A 24800-nucleotide genomic window follows, 5' to 3' on the forward strand; every position below is an offset into this window, starting at 1 on the left:
ACATAGGGCTTTATATGATATCATTTCTCTCTCTAGCCTGAAGAAATTCCCTTAGTCATAGAATAGACAAATTTCTTAGGAGGGCTTTATAGAAACTGGTACAACAAAGAAATCACAGCATTTATTTAAAAATGGTAGGTTTATCACACCAGAATAATGACATATATTTTCATATATAAAACTCCAGAAAATTCAAGAAATTTGGTTGTGTAATTGTTCTGTCAAATTATATCCTTGCAAAATGGAGGACAGACTCTTATTGATCCTCTGTGCAAAAACTACATTAACCATTAAGAGAAAAGAGACTGTGTTTGTTTATGAATTCCGAGGGGTTAGTGAGAATAACATATCATCTAAACGTGTTAATATCTTTAAATGAAGGGATAGCAATAGATCAAGAAGAAAGAGACCGTGCTTATCTCATAAAACTTAAAACTATACTTAAATTTTTCCAAACAAATAATCACAATCAGTTTCTCTCATCAGCTCAAATCTGGTTTTCTGCTGCTTCTTGAATATACATAAGTCTGTTACTTGAAGTATCAGTGAGTAGAAGCACTTGGTATAATCCTTTCCATCAAGGCCCTGAGAACTTCCTTCTTTGTAGAAAGTCCAATTCATAGAACTTTTAGGAGAGACAAAGAAGAGAAAAATAAACTACCCACTGATGAGAAGACAGCCCAGGTCTCAAAAGGCTGTTTTATCTTGCAAAAGTGAGACAGACAAAAAACCAAAACAAACCCAATCACAAACAAGTGAAATACCATTAAAAAGATGATCTATCATTCCTTACTTGTCAGAGAATAAATTTTGATCTTTACGTGACAGAGATTACAGAATGGGCAGACAAGAAAATTGTATTCCTCTTCATTGCTGTCACCAACTGGGAAAGCAAACCAGAATCAGAACCAAAGTTGCATGAGGAGCGGGAAAGGAAACAAAGCCAGAGTCAGAAAAGCAAAGCAAACAGAAAAATAGAGCCTAAGAAGGGAAATTTTGATAACCACTGGAATCACTCGGGGAATCAAGAAAAGACATGCCTGAGTCTAACAGCCAGTGATGAACATTTCTCAGGTGACACAATTTAATTTGTCCAGCTCATGTCTTCTTGCTGGAATTTCCAAAACTTGGTGGAATGCACTTCCTGTTGGAATTTTCAAAAACTGTCAAAATATAATTTTCAAATATCAAAACGTGACTTTATTGCAAATATAAAATGAGCACATTAAAGATATATTTAAGTCAGTGAAGGAATCAGCAGGATGGTAAATTTGGTTTCCTATAATCTATTTAATAGCAGTCTACTTCTTTCACATATCACATAGTACCTTACACATAGTTGATGTTTATGTATAGTCAAGGTTATTAATTTTTGAAAGTTAGTGCTTACTTTTGACTACAGAATGTTATACTTCTAACATATCCCATTGTTATCTATGTTTCCAAATACTTTTTTATTCTTGATATCTTCAGATTTTTAAAAATTAATGTCCTTGCATTTTCCAAGTCACTTTTTTGAAATTATTGACTTTCTGTTGATTTTACATTAAAATTGCAACTTTGATTTTCTCCTTAAATGATACAGAAAAATTCAGCTTCATGTCTGGATTTAGAGCATTGTTTTCAAACTTAAAAGTTGCGACTCCTTTTGCAGGAAGGAAATCCTCATGAACCAACGATGTTAACAAAATATTGATTATGGTATGATTTAAATGTTTACAAAGATAACATTAGGTATAAATTTCTTATGCTTATAGCTCCTATACAAATGTAAACCAAAAGTATTTTCAAATTTAATACAAAAAAACCACAGAGCCAATACAAAGGGACTTAAACTACTAATTTTATGTGACAGATGATGTCAATTTATTAAAACTGAGTAATTTGTTATGTTGGCCTAAGAAATTAAAGGTTAAATTGTGGAAGATTTAAGAGTTATAATCTCTAGATCAATAGTGTCCAATTTTTTTTATTTTTCATTTTCTTTATTATTATTATTATTATTATACATTAAGTTTTAGGGTACATGTGCACAATGTGCAGGTTTGTTACATATGTATCCATGTGCCATGTTGGTTTGCTGCACCCACTAACTCGTCATTTAGCATTAGGTATATCTCCTCATGCTATCCCTCCCCCCTCTCCCCACCCCACAACAGTCCCCGGAGTGTGATGTTCCCCTTCCTGTGTCCATGTGTTCTCATTGTTTAATTCCCACCTATGAGTGAGAACATGTGGTGTTTGGTTTTTTGTCCTTGCAATAGTTTACTGAGAATGTTGATTTCCAGTTTCATCCATGTCCCTACAAAGGACATGAACTCATCATTTCTTATGGCTGCATAGTATTCCATGGTGTATATGTGCCACATTTTCTTAATCCAGTCTATCGTTGTTGGACATTTGGGTTGGTTCCAAGTCTTTGCTATTGCGAATAGTGCCACAATAAACATACGTGTGCATGTATCTTCACAGCAGCATGATTTATAATCCTCTGGGTATATACCCAGTAATGGGATGGCTGGGTCAAATGGTATTTCTAGTTCTAGATCCCTGAGGAATCGCCACACTGACTTCCACAATGGTTGAACTAGTTTACAGTCCCACCAACAGTGTAAAAGTGTTCCTATTTCTCCATATCCTCTCCAGCACCTGTTGTTTCCTGACTTTTTAATGATGGCCATTCTAACTGGTGTGAGATGGTATCTCATTGTGGTTTTGATTTGCATTTCTCTGATGGCCAGTGATGATGAACATTTTTTCATGTGTTTTTTGGCTGCATGTTTTTCATTTTCAATTCATCTTGGTAAGAATTTAAAAGTTGGACACCCCACAGTATATGTGTATGAGCATATATGTATGTGTTAATATGCGCTACCACATTAATAAATATTGTTCACTGCAAAACATACAGGGAAAACCGAAATGATAAAGGAATAATACAAAATTTAAATGGAACTTCTAGTAATGTCTCTTCTTCACTCCCTAAATAACCTTGTGCTTTTTCTGGGATGTGTGCCCGCCCTTTAAGGTCTGCCACTCCAGTCTGACTCCATCCTGAAATTTTCATGATGAACTATCTTCATCCAAGTGTGCCATCTCGCATGTAGATCCTGTTCTCCAGTCCTCCCCTAGGGACTCATTCCAGTGTTAATTTCATAGTGGTCCTACTTTGCCGCATCTGCCATGCTTATTATGACAGTTGTTGGGTTGGGTGGGAGTGATGTCAAAGAAGCAAGAAGGACTCTGGGAACATGAGCCTGGGCAATGAACTGAGAAACAAATGTTTATATTTAAAAACTGTTTTTGTTTGCCTTTTACAACAGCATAGAAAGCCATTTAGCAGGTTAAGTCGTGAGTGGTTACAATTAGTAGCATGTGGTTGTAGAGGCTGTCCAGGTTTGATGGGGCTCCGGAAATTTCTGAAGGTCTTGCAGTTCCCTGGAATCTTCTCACTAGGCAACTGCTTTTCTGCCTCTGTGTCATTTGGACAGCAGAGCAACATACTGATCTCAACAAAATGAAATAGTCAAAAACAACTCCCTTAATCCAAGTTCCAGTTCACAAACATTTCCTTTTTGTATGATAGATTTCCAATCTGTCATTTATACCTCCTTTTCCTATTAGAATCAGACTGGGCAGGACAACCTTAGATCATCTCACAGCAGTTGTTCATTGTTGGACTTGGATGACTTTTTTTCTATTTTATCATACTGCGCTTTTCACATTGTTTTACCAGTTAGTGACACAGAAAGTGAAAAATTAACAATAGTGTGTAAAATTTCCCTTTATCTTCATGGAGGAATAAACAAGAGGACTGAGAAATAAGATGTTCAGTTGAATCAATTGCTAGGGAAACATAACATCATCTGAAGAGAGTTTTAAATTTCATAATTCCTATTCTTGTATCCATTTTCCCTACTCTCCTCACCAGGTTCTAATAACCCATCAGCATATATTGGTTAGAGCATGGGAACGCATATTTTGCAAAATTCTCCTAAGGTGATTCCAATAGTCCTCTCCTTAAATCCTGAGATTTGACCATAAGAGTTTTTACATTTTTATTTTTAATTAATTAAAATTTTTTGCTGTTTTTTATTTTATTGTGATAAGAACACTTAACATGAGCTTTACCCTCTTCACAGATTTTTAAGTGTACAAGAAAGCATTGTTAACTGTGGGCACTATGTGGTATAGCAGATCTCTAGTATTTACTCATCTTGCATAACTGAAACTTTGTATCTGATGTTTGATTAGCAACTCTCTATTTTCCCCTTCCCTAGCCCTGGGCAACTACCATTCTATTCTTTGCTTCTATAAGCTTCACTATTTTAGATACCTCTGATAAATAGGATCACACAGTATTTGTCCTTCTATGACTGGCTTATCTTACGTAGCATGATGTCCCCAAAATACGTCCATGTTGTTTCATATTGCAAGATTTCCTTCTTCCTCAATGCTGAGTAATATTCCATTGTATGCATATGCCACGTTTTCTCTATTTTCATCTGTTAATGTGCGTTTAGGTTGTTTCCATGTCTTGGCTATTATAAATAGCAATGAACACGGGAGTGCAAATATCTCCTTGAGATCTTGATTTCAGTTCTTTTGGGTAAATACTCAGAAGTGGGACTGCTGGATAATATAATAGGTAGTTCTATTTTTAATCTGAGGAACCTTCATAATGCTTTCTATAGTAGCTGCACCATTCTGGAAAGTTTCTATATTGTTTCATTTGTTTTCTTGTGGTGAAAGTGAGAAGAAAATAATTTTGAAGATTATTTTTCAAGGGAGATTGTGGTGGACTTTTTATTCTTTGCAAAATAAACAGAAAATAATATGACTTGAATAGTTGGGAGATTGATATGGCAGAAGACCACAATGAGTTCCTTGGGTACATTTCTTATTTATGAGTCTAGAAATGTCATTAGAATAGTTATTTCTGAATGCATGTCTGTAAAACAAGCACAAAAGACGCCACAGACATATGATGTCTTGATTATTCTTGAATTATGGTGTAGGATGTCACCATGTCAGGAGAGGGGTGAGGATTGAGGTCAAAATTATTTGGAGTAAAATTGCAAGTGGGATAAATGTTTAAATTTAGGGAGGTGATAAATTAATTAGATTTTTTTTTTTTTTTGAGGCGGAGTCTTGCTCTGCCGCCCAGGCTGGAGTGCAGTGGCGCGATCTCGGCTCACTGCAAGCTCCGCCTCCCGGGTTCACGCCATTCTCCTGCCTCAGCCTCTCCGAGTAGCTGGGACTACAGGCGCCCACCACCACGCCCGGCTAATTTTTTGTATTTTTAGTAGAGACGGGGTTTCACCGTGGTCTCGATCTCCTGACCTCGTGATCCGCCCGCCTCGGCCTCCCAAAGTGCTGGGATTACAAGCGTGAGCCACCGCGCCCGGCCTAGATTATTACTGGTAATAAACCAAGACCTATGTTCTAGTGTTAGAGTTGCCCTTGCATTTTGGATGAGTTACTTGTCCTCTCTAGTCACCTGATTCCTCATCCGTAAAATAAATAGGCTGGACTAAACACAGCTTTCACATGGTGTCATAGCAGAATTCTTCTTTGAGTGAAATAGGGAAAGGAAACAGAACATGTCAAGTAGGAAAAGAGGAGTCTGTTTTGGTTGAAGTAGGTTGCTAGAATCCCCCTGTCGTTCATTCATTCATTCGAGATGGAGTCTTGCTCTGTTGCCAGGCTGGAGTGCAGTGGCGTGATCTTGGTTCACCGCAACCTCCACCTCCCGGGTTCCTGCCATTCTCCTGCCTCAGCCTCCCGAGTAGCTGGGAGTATAGGTGTGCACCACCATGCCCGGCTAATTTTTTGTATTTTTAGTAGAGATGGGGTTTCACCATGTTATCCAGGATGGTCTCGATTTCCTGACCTCGTGATCCGCCCCCTCAGCCTCTCAAAGTGTTGGCGTTACAGGCATGAGCCACCATGCCTGCCCCACCCCCTGTCTTTTAAATTAGCTCCTAAGGCATCCTCAGAAAGAGAGCTTCCTTCATGCCATTCTGACATTACTGGTTTGTGGATCAGCATTTGAGAAGCTCTGGGTTCTTTTCAAGCTCCAAAATTCAATGAATGTAGTGTATGTGGGTTGGGTGGTATAGTAAGTTTATTTTAGAGTGGATGCAAATTCCACCATTTATTTGTGTTCACTAATGGAAAACTTTCCTAAGGAAGACGTAGTTTTACTCCTGTTTTAGTCTGATTCCCTTAATCTAGGTGCTGCCTTTTGCAGTACTCACTTCATCACTTGTCTCCTCTCTTTCCTGGATCTCCTGATTTGCACTGGATTGTTTCACATTCTCAAACTTCTTTCACATTACCATTTTTTCATTTTTCTCTCTCTCTCATACCAAAGCAGACAAACAAAACGTCTCCATTAACACTTCATTCTCTTTGAATTACCACCCTAGTGAAAAAGATAATACAAGTTTTCCATCTCTGTTTCCTCACTATTCATGATCTATTGCAATTTGGCTTCATTATTACTTGTACCTGAAAGTTCTTGTACTAAATTTACCTCTTCTCAAATCTAATGAAAATTTTCAGTTTTTCTTTTACGTAACACTTTAAGTCATTCAACTCTTTCGCGTCACATTTTAACCATAAATCTGTTCTTGTGATTTATTTACTGGTTTCCTTTGTAGGCTGTTTTTTCTATGTCTGCTTTTGATATGTGCTGTTTCCCTTGTGCCCTTGGCATTTTTTCTTTTCAAAAACCCATTTTCATCCATGTTGAAGGCTCTACCTTCCACTTATCTGCTGATAGTCTAAAAATCTGTACCTCCAGTTCAAGCTGCTCCCTAGATTTCAAGACCCATTAATCCAATATGGGTATCTGAAAAGGCATCTCAAACTCAAAATGTCCATAATAGAATTCACATGGTTCCTGCACATACCGTGTCAGTTTTCAATTGATTGCTTCTCAGCTCCAATTCTTCTCTTTATTGCCTTCTCTATGATAATGGAGCTAGACCCTGTAAACATTTCTCCCTTGTCAGCTGGCATGATGTTAAGCTTTGTCAGTAGTGAGTTTTGAAGGGCACTACAGGAAGGAGAGGTTTCTCTTCCTGGTTCATGTGCTCCTCTTTATAGGCTCCAGCAGCACACCATGGTCAGCAGCCAGCAGTGATTGACACTTTCCTGTGGGCCACTTTCCTCAGTACCCCAAGAGTAGCTTTCTAGTGGTTTCTGCATCCTGGCACCTCTCATGTGGCGTTCCCTCCAGCGTCCCAGCTGTTGGAATCCTAATGTGTTCTGCTGGTGTGGGATGCTAGCAAAATACTTTATCATCACTGGGCCATGGGTGCATTTCTCTGTCAAGGTCTGGAATTCAACTTTGGTGGGAGATAGAGGTCTCTTTCAGATTTGTTGCTTCCTTGGGTGATTTATCCAAGCCCCAGAGGTAGTGGCTGCTAGTGGATATCTACCATTTCTGTTGTCTTCAAAGTTTGCTTCTTAGTAAGTTATCCCTTATTTTAGCTAATAATTCTATATGTTAACATTTCCCTGTTTAAAGTACTGTGTGATTTCTGTCTCCCCATTTGACCTAGACCCATATACATACCTCCTTTTTGTATTCTTCATCACAGAGACTATAACTACCAGAACTCATTCTTACTCCTAATATCTAATCAATTGACAAGTCTCATTTACACATTCTATTAAATACCTTTCTTATGCCTCTTCTCCACTTTATCCCTACTATCTTTGCCCTTGGTTATAACATACAATCTTTTACTTGGGCTCTTACAGTAGACTGCTATCACTGTATTACAGCTAAATTTTGATCAATATAATAAATATAATACTTGTCTAGTCAATCTCTTATATTAGTCTTATAAATTAGACATATCTGCAACTCTGGGGCATATTTTATATCAGATAAAAATTATTCTGCTTTGATTTTGTGAAGACCTTTGGGAATACATCTAAATTGTTATGTAAGACTTACTCGTGACTGGTAAGCTCAGTTTAGATAATGAGCTCTCAAGTCCATACCATTGAACCAATTTAATTTGCTTCATAGCACCATTGCACAGTGGTTAAGAGTATGGACTTTGAAGCTACCCTGCCTATTTTTGAGTCCTGACTCTAGTATTTACCAGCCATATGACCTTAGCAAAATGTTTAACTTCTTTGTACCTCAGTTTTCTTCTTTAACATCGGTATAATAGTATTACTTAATTCACTAAATTTTTAGGAGGATTAAAGTCTTAGAACATTTCTTGGCAATGAATAAATGTTAGCCATTCTTGTTATTGCATTGATTAAATAATTAGAAACTATATTTTTTCCAAAAATATATTTAATGCTCTTGTTACTTGTTTTTCAATATTCTATGATAATGATAAAGGTAATGATGATGATGATGATGATGATGATGATATGGAATGCAATCATTAAGGCTCAAACACGATTCTTTTCTCATTTTGGCAACGGCCTATAAAGCCCTGCCTCACAAGTAAGGGGAAACAAGGGAGAGAGTATGGATAAATTAATATGAACTGATCACAATTACAGGAAAACAAACTCAAAGGGCACAAAGGAACAGTCATGTGTACTGTTTTTGAATACAAAGGACTTTTTTTTTTTTTTTCTCAGAAAACACTGAATAGCCTGTTGATTTCTTCCTGGCCCCAAATCTTTGGGTAGTATACTTCTTTTAATGAACTTGATGTTTTTATTTTCTAATTTAGATGATACTTGTTTAAAGCATTCTGCATTTCATCATTAAGAGCTCTTCTTTCAGCAAAAGCTTTCGCGTTATTAGAAACACTTCTGGGCAATTAAGAAAGGAGACTACATGAACTCATCCACTTGACAGGGCCTTTATTAATTTTTTTTGAAAAGTTAGCCAGAGCTGTAATCATTTAATTACTGGACATTTGTCAAAAAATTGCTGATTTTAGATACTTTAATGACTGACAGCAAAGCAGACAGAAAACTAGCACATCTGCCCACATGGAAATTACTTACTTGCGACAGACCTTTGCAACCAGCTCTCACAAACCATTCCAGCACTGGAAAGAAAGTGTCTACAGAAGGGCTGTAAAAAAAGCCCCAGCAACATCAAGGGCAACTGGACTTGAAAAATTTGTTCATGACAAAGAGTATTGGAAAATGTCTGTGCCCTTTAATGTATTTAATGAAAGTATTTCGTTAAACTGTGATCTCAAGTATTAATTTCTACAGCCTTAAAATATGTGTAGAATTTTCTTCTTTGTGTATTCTCAATCATCTCCAAATGGTAAGGCTCTTGATTGGAGAAATTATGTGGCTCAAACATGTTACATTTCCAGATGGGCGTGAAGAAGAATTTTATGGAACATGATGGGTTCTAATTCGTCATAGGACAAAGTTGCCAATGAATAGCAAATGCAAAGCAGATTTTTCAAAAGATATTACCATTTTTCATTATTTACCTAGGAAATAGGTCTCCCCCAGGGTGGATAATCATTCCTTTTAGTAACTGATACAAAAGACTAACTGAAAAATCCTAAATGGAGACAAAAAAAGGAAAAATCTTACTTTCTGACCTCTGCTTAGTGTATTTTTCTCTCAGAATGAGAAATGTGTTTGTTATGTGATCTACATGTGTGTGCTTATATAGGAATGGGTCTCAAAAATTCCCATGTCAATGAGAAATACCCAGGAAGCTTGTTTAAAATTAAAGTTGTAGATCTCATCCTCCAGAGTGCTGGTGTAGAATCTGCAGATAATTCTGATGGAGGTGATCAGTAGACTACACTTTCAAAAAAACTAGTTTATGAACTAGAGAGGGAAAAACTGAATAATTTCAAATGAAAGAAGAGATCATCTGACTCTGTTGTGGAAACCATGCCGGCTCCTAAAAATACAGAGATTATTCAGATACGTTCACAGGAGGAATAAAGTTTGAGCTGTGCTCACTCTCATAGCACTGGTAGGAAAACAGGGCCCCTCCCAGTCTTCTGTGCAGTTATTTAGTAAAAACAGAATAGCTCCAGGGGCTCTCTTCACAGCTTTGCTAAGTAGTGCCCTTCAGCACCGCTCTTGCCTCTTCTCAATAGAGGTTGTGATTAATTTGAAAGTTGTAGGCATTTTACGTGTATAATGCCACCCATGTTGAACTTGAATACAATTACTGTAGGTTGACTAATGCATTTACTTGATTTTGTTATCCATATTTGGAGTTAGTGCTTCATTATGCAAATTTATGCAAAATAAAACAAAATGATATTTTGAGCCAAGAACACTGTTCTTCTTTTAGAAAGAGTTAATAGAGTAAATTAAATCAAGTTCAAGAGAATGAACATCAGAGAAGCACATGAGTGTCACATCTGCTGTCATTCTGGTGAAGCTCTTCTCAGGACTCTCTTTAGAGCCATCTCAGGGGCACTTGGCATGGAAACACAACCTCCAAATGCAAAGGAGTACTGTATGCCTTCCTCAGAGTTCAAAAGGCAAGCAGAGTCAAGGAATGAAGATTTTCCTGTTGGCTGAGGATCAACATCTTGACGTTTTGGACTTACTCTAAAAATTAAAGACTGGAAGAAAAAGAATGAATGAGAAAGTTTTCATAGTCTGGTTAACAACTTCCTAGAAAAGTTTATAGCTCCATTCCTATGTTCGGGAAAAACAGAGCTTCATTTTCTCTGCAATTTACTATCAATATTATGTTTTTATACTTTTTATTTGAAGAAAAATCCTTTGAGTCTTAGTCTTTTTATTTCAAGTAATGTAAATTTCCAATTTAATCTCACTCTTCCTAAAATATGTTAACTTAACTCAAAATAGTCCTTAGTAGATGAGCTTATTCCCCTAGTATAATATCAGTCATTTACATACAGTATTTGTGTCCACTTATTAGTCAACCAATGCTAATTTATTGGACATTTACTGTAGCCCTAATTTTGTGACTGTCACAAACGATGTATTTGTCCTTTTCAGCTAATCTACACTTAGTTGAGCAGAAATGTCATGAAACATAAAAAGTAACTAATAATTCACTAAAGAAAATGCTAAGTGCCAAATGCGTGATGCAAATAAAAAATAAGCACAGTTGCTGAGAACACAGGAGGAAGACAAGCAAGCTCTGGGAGTAGCTGGGAATGTGCAACAGAGCAGCAGAAAGCTTGGGCATCACTTTAAAGGATGATTGGAATTCTATACGTAGAAACAAGTTTGTGGGGGAAGATGGGGATGGAAGAAGAACTTTCAGATGGGCAAAACAATATGAGAAGACTGAAATTTTATAATGACTCAAAAAAATTAGGGATGAAAACTTAGCGTTGGGGTGAATAAGGTAGGGAAGACTGAGAATAACTGAATATTATGTGAATGAGTTTGAAATGTATTCTATAATAAATGTGAAGATTCTAAGATTTTCTAAACGGGAGTTATCTGAGTATGCTTGTCATTTGTGTAGCATTAAGAAAAACAGGAAGTCGGGTATTAATCTGGCAGTCGTGTGCAGGTTGCATTTGACTGTGACCATTGGTGTTCATTACTCCTCAGTTGTGTTTCCATAGCTCTATAAACACACATCTTTTGTGGTACACCATAAAACAGTTACTTTATCATATACAATAAATATTTAGAGTGCTTACTATGTCCCAGGAGCTCTTCTAGGTACTGTTATTACAGTGGCATATAGATAAACAGTCTCTGCCCTAATGAAACTTAAATTTTAACAGGGGAGACAGACCAGAATAAAACAAAATCACTCTACAAGATACACCATTGACTCAGAGAGTGATGTGTTATGAAGAAAGTATAGAAAATTTGGAGCTAGAGAATGACAGGTTGAAAAAGACTAGATGGGAGTAATCAGGGAAGGTCTCCTTGAGGAGGTGGTGTTTTGTGTATACCTAAAAAAGGAGAAAGGAGGAAGATATTAGAAGAGCTGGAGGTCAGGTATTCCAGGCTTTAGATTTTATTCTATGTGTGACAAGAAGCAACTGTGAAATTTTATTTCATGTATTTATTTATGTTTTTTAGCAGAGGACTGATATAAACTGATTTATGTTGCTTGGTGTGGGCCCTCTTCATGGTTTGCAGATGGCCCCTTCTTGCTGTGTCTTTGCATGATGGAGAGATGGGGGAATGGAGAAAGAGTGAGAGAGGGGAGAGAGAGAGATTGATTTGAGCTCTGTTCTCTCTTCCTTTTGCAATAATGGCACTAAAACACTAATCCCATCATGGCAGCCTCACTTTCATGACCTCATATAAATGTAATGATCTCCCAAAGACCCCGCCCCTAATACCATCTGATATGGTTTGGCTGTGTCTCCACCCAAATCTCATCTTGAATTATAGCTCCCATAATTCCCACATGTTGTGGGAGGGATCCAGTTGGAGGTAATTGAATCATGAGGGGCAGGTATTTCTGTGCCGTTCTTGTGATAGTGCATAAGTCTCATGATACCTAATGGTTTTATAAAGGCGAGTTTCCCTACACAAGCTGTCTTGCCTGCCGCCATGTAAGACATGACTTTGCTCCTCCTTTGCCTTCCACCATGACTGTGAAGCCTCACCAACCATGAGGAACTGTGAGTCAATTAAACCTCTTTCCTTTATAAATTACCCAGTCTTGGGTATGTCTTTATTAGCAGCATGAGAACAGACTATAATACACCATCAGAAAACTCAAATGTAAGTCTTTGGTATATAAATTTGGGGGTGGGGAGCATAAACATTCAATTCATAGCAATCTACCATGAGAAGAAAGTAGCAACGCTGCTGTCATTCAAAATGCCATGGCTCTTAGGATCCTGTTCATACTGAAACGAAATAAATCTTGCATCTGTCTGAAGTTTCCTCATACCCATTTATTTAATGTGCGCATCATTATTCATGTTCCTGCATTATCCTCTGTAGTCTGAGTGAATACTGGTTTCCAATTACACCATTGAAGTTACTGTGCTTTGTTGATGATAATTACAAATTCAAGTCTTGCCCAGGGGATGCAGGTAAATGTTAACAATAATTCATTTTCTAGTCATTTTAAATTTAACTTTTAGAATTTTATAATGTAAATGTAAAAATACCATATCTTCCAACTATGTCTTCTCTTCAGTTCTTTTAGGTTGTAATCATACATTCCTCAAATGTGATCTTTTTCAGTGTTGACCCATCACTGCCTTCCATATACCACCACCAATGGGGAGGAGCAAAAAGGACCACTAACAAAGTAAGAATAGTTCTTTTCACATCAGGAACCTCTCTCCCTCATTCACTATGGCTTCAGGCTGACCTGGGAGAACATGGCCTTGCCACATTGATCTGAGGCAAGAACATCAATCAGAAGGGCCTATTTAGGTGTTGCAGAGCAAGGGTCTTGAAATCCCTCAGAGGAGATACATGTAGATACCCCTAGAGGAACGTTGAGACTACAGAAGGAGTGGGGGACCACCCTGGGGGCCAGCAGTGGAGGAGGTGGTCAATGAGTTAAGAACATTTGCCACTACTGCTACCCCTGCCCTGCTCCAGTGCTTTAGACCAGAGACAGCATCATAGTCAGAAGATGGACAGGTAAAAGACTACACATGGGCCCTATGTGAGGCTCAAGCCCAGTGGATTTATAAGCCGAGCTCAAGGGTGGGAGAGGTGGTGTGATAGGCAGTCTCTAGGATGGTCCTCATTGATCCCCATCTCCTGATATTCACGTTCTTGAGTAATCACCTTTCTTTGAGTGTGGGCTGGACTCACTACTTGCTTCTAACGAATAGAATATGGTAGAAGTAATGATACGTCACCCCTGAGATTAGGGTACACAGAGAGTGTAGCTTCTGTCTTGAGCATTCTCTCTCTTAAAATTTTTAGCTGAGAATAGCCAGCTGCCATGTTGTGAGGCAGCCCAGTGGCACAGCCCCTGTGTGAGGGAGCAAGTCCTGCCAGCAGCCTCTGGGTGAGCTTGGACGCAGATCCATCAGCCGCTGGAATCTTCAGAGGACTGTAACTTCATGGAGACCTTGAGCCAGGGACACTCAGTTAAGCTGTTCCCAGACTCCTAAACCACAGAAACAAAGATAATAAATGTCTATTGTTTTAAGTCTCTAGATTTCGGGGTAATTTGTTATGCAGGAATAAATAACTAATGCAAGTGGAGAGAAAACTCACTGTATAGATAGTGTTCAAAATTCTGGAGCTTGATGAGGTACCTAGAGGAAGTATGTCATTAGAGAAGACCAGTGATAGAGCCTTGAGGCACCAAGGTCAGAAGCGGAGGACGGACCAACAGAGAGGACTATGAAAAAGTGGCCAGTGAGATACAGGAAAAACCAGGGAAGGAGGGGGTCCTCAAAGTCCAATGAAGAATATGATTTTAGAAGGGAAGATTTTGTTTTTTTTAAAGTAGTCTAAATAAGATGAAAACTGAGAGTTGCTTATTTACTTGGTAAAATGGAGACCATTAGAAACCATAATAAAAGAAATTTCAGTAGAGTGATGGAGATAAAATCTGATAAATGTGGATTAAAAAGAGAACAAGAGGTGAGAAAGTGGAGAGAGCTCATATGAGCAATATATTCAAGGAGTTTTGCTATAATAAAAATTATAAAAATGGTGTAGCAGCTGGAATGGCACATGAAATAAAGGAAAGTAATTTAAATACGGGACATATTACAGCATGTTTGAATTGATGGGAAGGAGTTAGTAGAAAGGAAAGATTGATGTAGAACAGGGAAATAGGTTAGTTTCACAAGCTATTGTTTCAGCTACTGTAGGCAGGAGAGGATGGCCTCCTGTGTACAAGTGGATGTAGAGAGGAGCGCTTATTGTTTGTCTAGGTTTACAAGAGACAAGTCAGATTATAGGCAGAGATGCAAGCGACTGGTATAAACAAGTGACGGGAAATGATGTAATTTTTCTTTTGATCCCTATCATTTTCTCATTGAAATAAGGGAGATGGGTGAGGAGGAGCTGTTGGATATTTTAAGAGAAGGAAGGTATTAGACAGGTTGTTCAGGGGAAGAACAAACTATGAGAAAAAGGTAATTGTGTTGCTGAGATTTATAATAGAAAATGTAACGTCAGGTGAGTCTGCATGATTATGATGGTGCTAATAAGATTGTGTTTGCGGCTGGGTTGGTAGCTTATGCCTGTAATCCCAGCACTTTGGGAAGCCAACGTCTGGGGATCACAAGATCAGGAGATCGAGACGATCCTGGCCAACATGGTGAAACCTCGTCTCAATAGAATACAAAATATTAGCCAGGCGTGGTGGCGCATGCCTGTAGTCCCAGCTACTCAGGAGGCTGAGGAAGGAGAATCGCTTGAACCCGGGAGGTGGAGGTTGCAGTGAGCTGAGATCACACCACTGCACTCCAGCCTGGTGACACAGCAAGACTGTGTCTCAAAAAAAAAAAACAAAAACAAAACAAAAAAGACTGTGTTTGTGTTGTTTTCCTCCAGCTCAGCTACTCTGCTGTAGCTGTGGATGAAGAAGAAGGGTGAAGTTAACTAGGGTCTGGGTTTTGCTCTGGGAACGCGGCACAGGAAAAAAGAGACAAAGGATCAGAAGGTGTTTGTGAACTGTGATCATAATGATGGATCACGGCATCTAAGCTGAGTAAATAAGGAAAGAAGGGAATGCAGGAATGGGGTGATGGACAGGAAATAAATAATGAGATCATCAATCGGAGGTCAGCATGGGGTTTGCATGCTGGCAACTTCCTCCACTGTCTTCTTCCCTTATATAAGCTCTCCATCTCTTGGTTGCAGGCTTGCAGCACTCCGGCCATAGAAAACTATCTGCCAACGCGTCAGATAGATCAGGCTGTTAGGTACATGCACTTGCATTTTTTGAATATGCTTTCCTCTTAGTTTAGAACACTTCATTTCTTTATCAAACTGTTCTTTCTTGACTCTAACAATCACTTCCTCCATGGTATGCCTCTAGCAATGATCACAGTGTCCTGTAGTTCTATTTTATGTACTTTAGTCAGTTTCCCTAATTAAAATGTGAGTCTTGTAAGAGTGGAGACCTTATATTACTCACGTTCGTATTCCTGGCACAGGGCTTGGTCTACATGAAATAAATGGCCTATGTTCCTATGTTTTTCTGGCATAAAAGAATGTTTTGGGGGAACTGCAGTAAAGACAACAGATGAGGAGCTTCCTCTCACAGAATATTTTATTTCTGCTCTCACGTCCTCCATTATAATATTCAAGAGGCATATGCTTTTTGAGAGTAAATATATTTTAATAGTACTTTTATGTAGTTTCCTTATGTATTTCTTAATTTTTATATCAGCTTCATTTATAAACAGTAACAAAGTAGAAATAAAAGTAGGATCCTTTAGCTAGATCCACAGCAACTCTCTATATACAGAGGAGACAGAAACTCCTCAGTGACATCTACTTTATTCTTTGTGGACAGGTAGGTGAGTCAGTAAGAACATGTGTAATAACGACAAGGTTACAGGTTAAATTTCGTGAGAAGCATGCTGTCTTTCATATTTATCTATCCAAATTTGTACATAATGGTGCGGAAATGTGAACGAATTACTCTAACTCTACCAGCTCTTCTGGAAGAACCCCTCAGTTCATGAAGTGGAAACACAGTAGTGATTGCACAGATAACATGGAAGAGCATTCACTTGGCAACTTTGATGAATTAAGAGTTAATTCAGAATAGCTTATAAAGATGGAAATAGTAAACTGAGCCAGAGAGATTACCAGGCAAAAGTCTTGTAGAGCAAAGAGAGAGGAAAAAAAGAGACAAGTAATTAAATGTAACATATAACCATGTTTATAATGAAAATATAGGTCAAAGCTCACTAGAGCAAACATTATTAAGATACTTTCTGCCCAGAGGAAAAAAATTGTAAACCCTAGTTTAGGATCCATTTTTAAGCATGATTACAATGCAAAACAAAATTATGGTACAACCAACTAACATTTGCAATTCCATAGGGCTTATTGTCATATTTATAAAATAGAAACATGGAGTTCTGATAGGTATTATTATCATTTTGTCATTTAATGACATGAGAAAAATTAGCCTAAAGTTGAATAAAGAACATTAAAATCAGAAATATTATTTTATATTGTTCCAAATTGACATTGGTGTCATAGGAATAAAAAGCAAAATATTAGTGTTGGTAATAAAAAATGTTATGCGCTAGAATAAAAGGATATTCTTCCATAGAATAGACATATTTTATTCTTTTCAAGGACAGAGAAGACATTTAATTATTATGGTTATCACTTATTATTGATAAGTGATCAACTGTGAGGCATTTCTTGAAGTGCAGATTCCTTAATTAAAAATTATTACTAATTAACTTATATCCTCTACTATGCCAAGAAAAATCTTGGCCATGCTGGCAATGCTTAAAAATTTAGAAAGTGGCTACATTTGTAGAGGTGTAATTTACTATTAAATTTTATTAAAGTAGATAATATTTTGATGACAGTAGAAAACGTTTTTATTACAACATACATAAGGATGCCCTTAAGCTTATCCAATTTTTCATTTTTGAGTGAGTGTACTAAAATTTCTCCTGCAAGGCAGTGAATGAAATTTCAATCACAAAAGGGTTAAAAACATTGGTTAGAATTGAAGTATATTCTATTTTCTAGAATTCACATGAATAGTTTAGAAATGCTATCACAGCACATTAAATGTTATTATACTGATTATTTATCACATGGTTAATTATGCCTAATGCAGACTGAGAGTTTACTGCAACTGATTATAATTAGATGTGTTTGGCTGCAGTTAGAATTCATAATGGTGCAAGGTTTATATTTTTGCTTGGTATGTGAAAGGGAAAGGCTTTGGTAATGAATTTATAGCAATAATTAGGTCATAGATTTACCGCTAAATGCATTACAGTTAAGCGATTCTATATATACATGTCTCAGGACTGAATGCATACGCACGTATTTATCTGCAAAACATAACCAAAGACGCATTAAATTGCTGAAACAAATTGGTTTTCTTTTGCTATCTGGTTTTTAGGTCATTGTTTCCAAGGATCTTTGAGATCACTGAATTGAGAGGTGTGGCTAGAAGTCTTTATATTCAATAGTGCAAGACTCATTGAAATTGCTGTAATAAATGAATACCAAATTCAGTTACATATTTTCATTCGTCTGGGCATCTATGCAAGTAAAGCCTATTAGCTGGGAAGGATTATAGAATAGTGCATCTAAAATTTCCTTGCACAGCACAATAAATGCCTTCCATAGGATGTCAGCATACCTCTTGTCCTTCCATGTTCTGTAGTCAATTATAATAAGTTCTTTTAAAATTAAGTTTCTCAGGTTGGCAATTGTGAATATGACTACTTCTACTTTACTTTTTTCCTCTTATGTGCAGGGAGCAATCTCACCTCAGAAGTCACATCAGAAAGTACATTTAGAATTTTTATTTTTGAAGTACATAATTCAAATTTAATTTTTAAATTTTATATATTTAGTAATAAAATACATTTCATACATTTAAATATTGTCACAAGATTTTGTTGTCTATGATGTTTAGTATTTTGATAGTTGCCTGAAAGTTGGGAAGAAGAGCTAATATTTCAAATGGCAAAATAAAAGTTCAGAGATCTGCTTCCCGCCGTGCCCCGCGGCCAGCCGGGGCAGCCGGGAAGCGAGTGGGGCGGTGCGTCACTCGGGTCCGCTCCACACGGTCCCCGCCACTGCTGTGGTGGCCGGTTGGCCGAGGGGCCGCGATAACTGGTTGCCCGCAGTGTGAGCAGAATTCGGTATGTACCGCCGCCAGGAAGATGGAGGCGTCTTTGTCCGTGTTTGGAGACCGCAGCAGCGGGGAGACGATCCGCTCCCAGAACATGATGTCTGCAGCTTCGATTGCCAATATTGTAAAAAGTTCTCTTGGTCCGTTGGCTTGGATAAAATGTTGGTGGATGATATTGGTGATGTAACCATTACTAATGATGGTGCAACCATCCTGAAGTTACTGGAGGTAGAACATCCTGCAGCTAACGTTCTTTGTGAGCTGGCTGATCTGCAAGACAAAGAAGTTAGAGATGGAACTACCTCAGTGGTTATTATTGCAGCAGAACTCCTAAAAAATGCAGATTAATTAGGCAAACAGAAAATTCATCCACATCAGTTATTAGTGGCTAACGACTTGCTTGCAAGGAAGCAGTGCGTTATATCAATGAAAACCTAATTGTTAACAAAGATGAACTGGGAAGAGATTGTCTGATTAATGCTGCTAAGACATCCATGTCTTCCAAAATCATTGAAATAAATGGTGATTTCTTTGCTAACATGGTAGTAGATGCTGTACTTGCTATTAAATACACAGATATAAGAGGACAGCCACATTATCCAGTGAATTCTGTTAATATTTTGAAAGCCCGTGGGAGAAGTCAAACAGAGAGTATACATGTCAGTGGCTGTGCACTCAACTGTGTGGTGGGATCCCAGGGCATGCCCAAGAGAATCACAAATGCAAAAATTGCTTGCCTTGACTTCAGCCTGAAAAAAAAATGAAGCTTGGTGTACAGTGGTCATTACAGACCATGAAAAACTGGACCAAATTAGACAAAGAGAATCAGATTATCACCAAGGAGAGAATTCAGAAGATCCTGGCAACTGGTGCCAACATTATTCTAACCACTGGTGGAATTGATGATATGTGTCTGAAGTATTTTGTGGAGGCTGGTGCTATGGCAGTTAGATGAGTGTTGAAGGCATTGCTAAAGCTTCTGGAGCAACTATTCTGTCAACCCTGGCCAATATGGAAGGTGAAGAAACTTCTGAAGCTGCAATGTTGGGACAGGCAGAAGTGGTACCGGAGAGAATTTGTGATGATGAGCTGATCTTAAAAACACTAAGGCTCATACATCTGCATCGATTATCTTACGTGGGGCAAATGATTTCATGTGTGGTGAGATGGAGTGCTCTTTACATGATGCACTTTGTGTAGTGAAGAGAGTTTTGGAGTCAAAATCCATGGTTCCAGGCGGGGACAGCACCCCCTTCCATATACCTTGAAAACTATGCAACCATCATGGGGTCTCAGGAAGATCTTGCTATTGCAGAGTTTGCAAGATCACTTCTTGGTATTCCTAATACACTGGCAGTTAATGCTGCCCAGGACTCCACAGATCTGGTCACAAAATTAAAGCCTGTCATAATGAGGCTCAGGTTAGCCCAGAATGTAAAAATCTAAAATGGATTGGTCTTGATTTGAGCAATGGTAAACGTGGAGACAACAAACAAGCAGGAGTGTTTGAACCAACCATAGTTAAAGTTAAGAGTTTGAAATTTGCAACAGAAGCTACAATTACCATTCTTTGAATTGATGATCTTATTAAATTACATCCAGAAAGTAAAGATGATAAACATGGAGGTTATGAAGATGCTGTTCACTCTGGAGCCCTTAATGATTGATCTGATGTCTCTTTTATTTATAACAATGTTAAATGCAATTGTCTTGTACCTTGAGTTGAGTATTACACATTAAAGTACAACAAACTGTAAAAAAAAAAAAAAAAATTCAGACATCTGTATTAACAAACCTACACATGTGCCCTTGAACCTAAAATAAAAGTTAAAATAAGAATTCATACATCTTACTAGGCAGAAATCAATTCTTTGTAATATAATAAGAATATGTGTAAAGTCCATCAGTTAGTTCAAAATTAACAGGGAGATGATGAAGTCTTAACTTTGCAGCAAATTGTCAAAAATGTGTTTGGGTTTTAGTGAACGACAGGCTTAAGAGTAGCCAAATGGTGCTTAAAAAGTTAAAACTAAGAGAACTGTGCTGAGGTTAAGAATGGTTAATGAGATTCCTGGATCTAAGGTATCTGCATCATGTCTCCTGGCCTGTGTTAGGGCCTAGGTGCTGCAGGGGCATTCCTAATTTGGAGTCCATCATGGTGAGATGACGGGAGAAGAGGTAGAAGCGTTCCCAGGGTGGTTGAAGTGAACCTGGGCAGACGCAGAAGAAATTGGTAAGACCTGACCTCCAAGGGAGAATTGAGGTCACTGCATGTGCTCAATCTGGAGAAGAAAAGACATCACGGAGACTCAACTGTGTGCCAAAAATTAAACACTATCATTCAGAAGTGAAAATAAGTTTATTTTTCAGTGTTCTGAAACAACTAGAAGTCAAAGTGATGAGAATATTTATATTATTTCAATAAAATAAACTTTCCTAACAGAAGCATGAACCAGCACTGGGACTGCTCATCTCACAGTGAGTCCCTGGACATCTGAAGTGTGCAGATGGGAGCCAAATGCCCAGCTCTTTCAGGCATAACATGTGGAGGAGAGTTGTATGACATAGGAGCTTTGCTCTGATGACCTCCCAAGTCCCTAACTTCTTTATGGTTCTTTAGGTTATCTGGACATTTTAGGAGGCATATTTTATTACTGTGTTCAACAACACATAAAAGCATCTGAGGTTAATAAGTATTCCATCTGGGAAAAGAGAAACAGAATTGTGAACTACTGAAGGCCAAAATGTATATAACAAATGGTGGAGTTTTTAACTTGAGATTCCTTTTTTTCAGTCCTGTGTACAATGAATATTTCTGCTGGTGATTACTTTCAATTGCAACATTATAATTCACAGAATTGAGTAGGAATTACAAAATATAGAAAAAGAAAACCCAAAACTGTTAGAATCCACATGAATTTTAATGATTTATTAGCATATGCACAAAGCGTGAATGTTAAATATGGCAAATTGATTGATCTGAGGCAAACTTCCAAGGGGAAAAATTGCTACATACTCTCTCTCTTTCAGTTAACATCTGCCATGTAGTGGAGGTTCCAGAGAAAAAGTGAGAGAAGCTGAGTCTGCACCCTCAACATGGAGGAAATAAGCTCTCTTAGGACTAAGAACAGAGGACAGAGGAAGGACTCCAGCATGATGGGCACCAAGGGATTTTGGTCCTTCTGAGAAAGAGGAGGTAAAGTGAATCCGTGTGGTCCTTGCAATTGTTGGTGGTAGTGGGGTGTTGGAACTGGGAAAGATCACCCTTGGAGTCTGAGAACATGTAGAGGAGAAAAGCAACAAAAACCCTATGTCCAAGAGAATGTCAGGGACGGGTTACCTGCTGAGGAAGTGGTAGTAGGTAAAGCTTGCTTTGCAGAACTAGCCATAAGAACATTTATTGGGGGAGGTATCAGCAGATTGAGCCCCTCAGGCCTGAGCTGTTATCTAATGGTGTTTCTGGGCACTGACATCAGAATTAAAGAACATTTGTGAGTCTCCAGCTTTTTCACAAGCTGTGGGGAAGCAGAGAACTCTAAGGGGAGAGGGAGGAGCAGAGCTGTCTGGCAATGGATGGTTCACTAACGGCTTGCAGGTAGCAGAGAGAGAGAAAGAGAGAGAGTGTGTGTGTGTGTGTAGTTGTGTTCAGAGACACTTTTCCACCCTTTAGGACAGTTGCTTAAGGAGTACCTGTAAGGAGGGAAACTGAGTCTTTAAAATATTTTCTCCTTTTACTGCTAAATAATGAAACACAATCCAGAACCATATTGAGTCAGATTGCAACTTTTCAACATTTTCTTGTTGCTTTTAAAGCAGAATGGTCCCTTCCACCTTGGCAGAAGGTAGAGCTGTTGATCTGCCGTTGCTCTATAATAACCACCTAGGGTTCGAAGCTGGCCCAAACCGAGCTTCGGCTTAATGAATTATGGCGGCAACATACCTTTTAAATAAAGTCCCGCCTAGGAGAACTGCAAAAAAGAGAAGAAAAAGTACCTGTAGGAAGACTGCATGCCGTGGCTCATGCCAGTAATCTCAGCAGTTTGGGAGGCCAAGGTGAGAAGATCACTTGAGCTGAGGAGGTTGAGGCTGCTGTGAGCCCTGTTCATGCCACTGCGCTTCAGCCTGGGTGACAGAGCGAGACTTTGTCTCAAAAAAGAAAAAAAGATTACCTGTAAGGAAAACAAACAAACAAACAAGCAAACATAAAAGCAACAGAGCAAGTGCTGTTGTTTAAAAGCATTCCCAGCACCATTAGCATCTGGGTACCTCCATTAGCATTTCTTTTTCATTTTATTCCCCATATCTAGGCCTTATCACAAGCCTGTTATTTATCCATCCCTCTTCCACTCTCTGACTTAGGTTGCATCATCTCTTGACTGGATCACAGCCACAGCATTCTGATTACCTTCTTTACCTATCCTCTACCCTGTAGCCAAAGCAATCTTTTTAAAAAGCAAAACAGATTACATCATCCTCATACTTAATGTACTTCAGTGGCTTCATTTTTCCTCTGAGGGTAAAGACTAAAGTCATTAGCATGGCCTGTGAGCCCTGATGTGATTTGGGCTCTACTCCTGTTTCATGAGTAGTACCCTCTCTCTCTTCTTTATCCTCTGCCTACTGCAACGTGTGGAATAACTGCTGTAGGAACAGCACAGATGAAACTCCACCAGAGGACATAGAGAGATTTGGAGACAGGAAAAAGGCCTTACTGCCAGTGTGCAAATATGAAATAAGAGAGATCATGAAAAAATATATCTGAGGCTTAAAAGAAGAGAAAGGTCCAGTATTTCAACTGCAACCAGGAAACAAAGGATTCCTCCAGGGTTAAGGCCCAGTTTGGATACCAGCTGCCATTTCCCATTACAGATTGAAAATTTCACAAGAACCTGCCTATTACTAAGGTTCATGACATTCCTCTCTGGTCTTCATGATAGTCTGCAGAGTAAAGGGCTGATCACAGCTAAAGTCCAAAGTCCTTTATGAATTTTCATCAAAATTAGATTTCTAGAAACTATGCCTGCTCACAGTGGCTTTTAGGTATATGATAGCAGAGCCAGCAATTCAATATTCTTTATGGAGAGTTGGAAGTGAACCAGCATAATTCAACTGAAATTACAGAGTATAGGGGTCAGGGGTATCTCCCAAAGGATAGGTGGGTGAATTGATGTATTAATTAATTATTAACATTAATTAATAGGTGCTATAATAAGTGAATGCTGATGGTTCAGTGGCTTAATAGAATATGTTTCTTGCTCACATAAAATCCAAATCGAGTGTTTGTGGATGGCATTCCAGGCAGTGATTCAGCAACTCGAGCTTATTCCATCCTGTCAGTCTTCTGTCTCCTGCAAACCTTAGAGTCCAGTAATTTCAATGAGCAGATGGGGAAAGAATGATGAGGAAGGCACAACTGCTCTTTATCTACTTCAGCCTAGAAGTGACTCACTCTGGCTCATGTTCCATTGGTGAGAACCGGTCATATGGCTCTATCCTAAATGAAAGTTGGGTAGCTGCTTTCCAGAGCAACACCACAGAAGAGGAGTATGTCTTTGGTAGAGAGCTGGTAATCTCTGCAACAGAGAGTGAGAGAAAAATCATGTTTCATCTGTTGATTCCTACCTATTATTATTATTATTGTTTTCATTTTAAGTTCAGGGGTACATGTGCAGGTTTGTTACATAGGTAAACTTGTGTCGTGGGGGTGTGTTATACAGATTATTTCATCACCCAGGTATTAAGCCTAGTTATTTTTCCTGATCCTCTCCCTCCTTCCACCCTCCCCCTGTCTGATAGGCTTCAGTGTGTGTTGTTCCCCTCTATGTGTCCACGTGTTCTCATCATTTAGCTCCCACTTATAAGTGAGAACATGCAGCATTTGGTTTTCTGCTCCTGTGTTAGTTTACTAAGGATAATGGCCTCCAGCTCCATCCATGTCCCTGCAAAGAACATGATCTTGTTTTTCTTTTTCCTTTTTTTAACCTACCCATTATTATGTATTAATTTTTCTTCCCTTAGCAATAATCACTAAGTTAAATTATTTATAATTTGTTGACTGAATCTAAAAACAGTTGGACTCTCTCAGGAGAGG

The 24800-nt window shown here is 38.4% G+C and overlaps 1 pseudogene; it reads left to right on the plus strand.

Moving 5' to 3' along the window:
- The first annotated feature begins 18740 nt into the window (after window positions 1-18740).
- LOC116472750 (T-complex protein 1 subunit alpha-like) lies at window positions 18741-20426 on the plus strand (annotated as a pseudogene).
- Window positions 20427-24800: the final 4374 nt, after the last annotated feature.

Source organism: Hylobates moloch, unplaced genomic scaffold (assembly GCF_009828535.3).
Source record: "Hylobates moloch isolate HMO894 unplaced genomic scaffold, HMol_V3 SCAFFOLD_8, whole genome shotgun sequence".
Classification (NCBI taxonomy): domain Eukaryota; kingdom Metazoa; phylum Chordata; class Mammalia; order Primates; family Hylobatidae; genus Hylobates; species Hylobates moloch.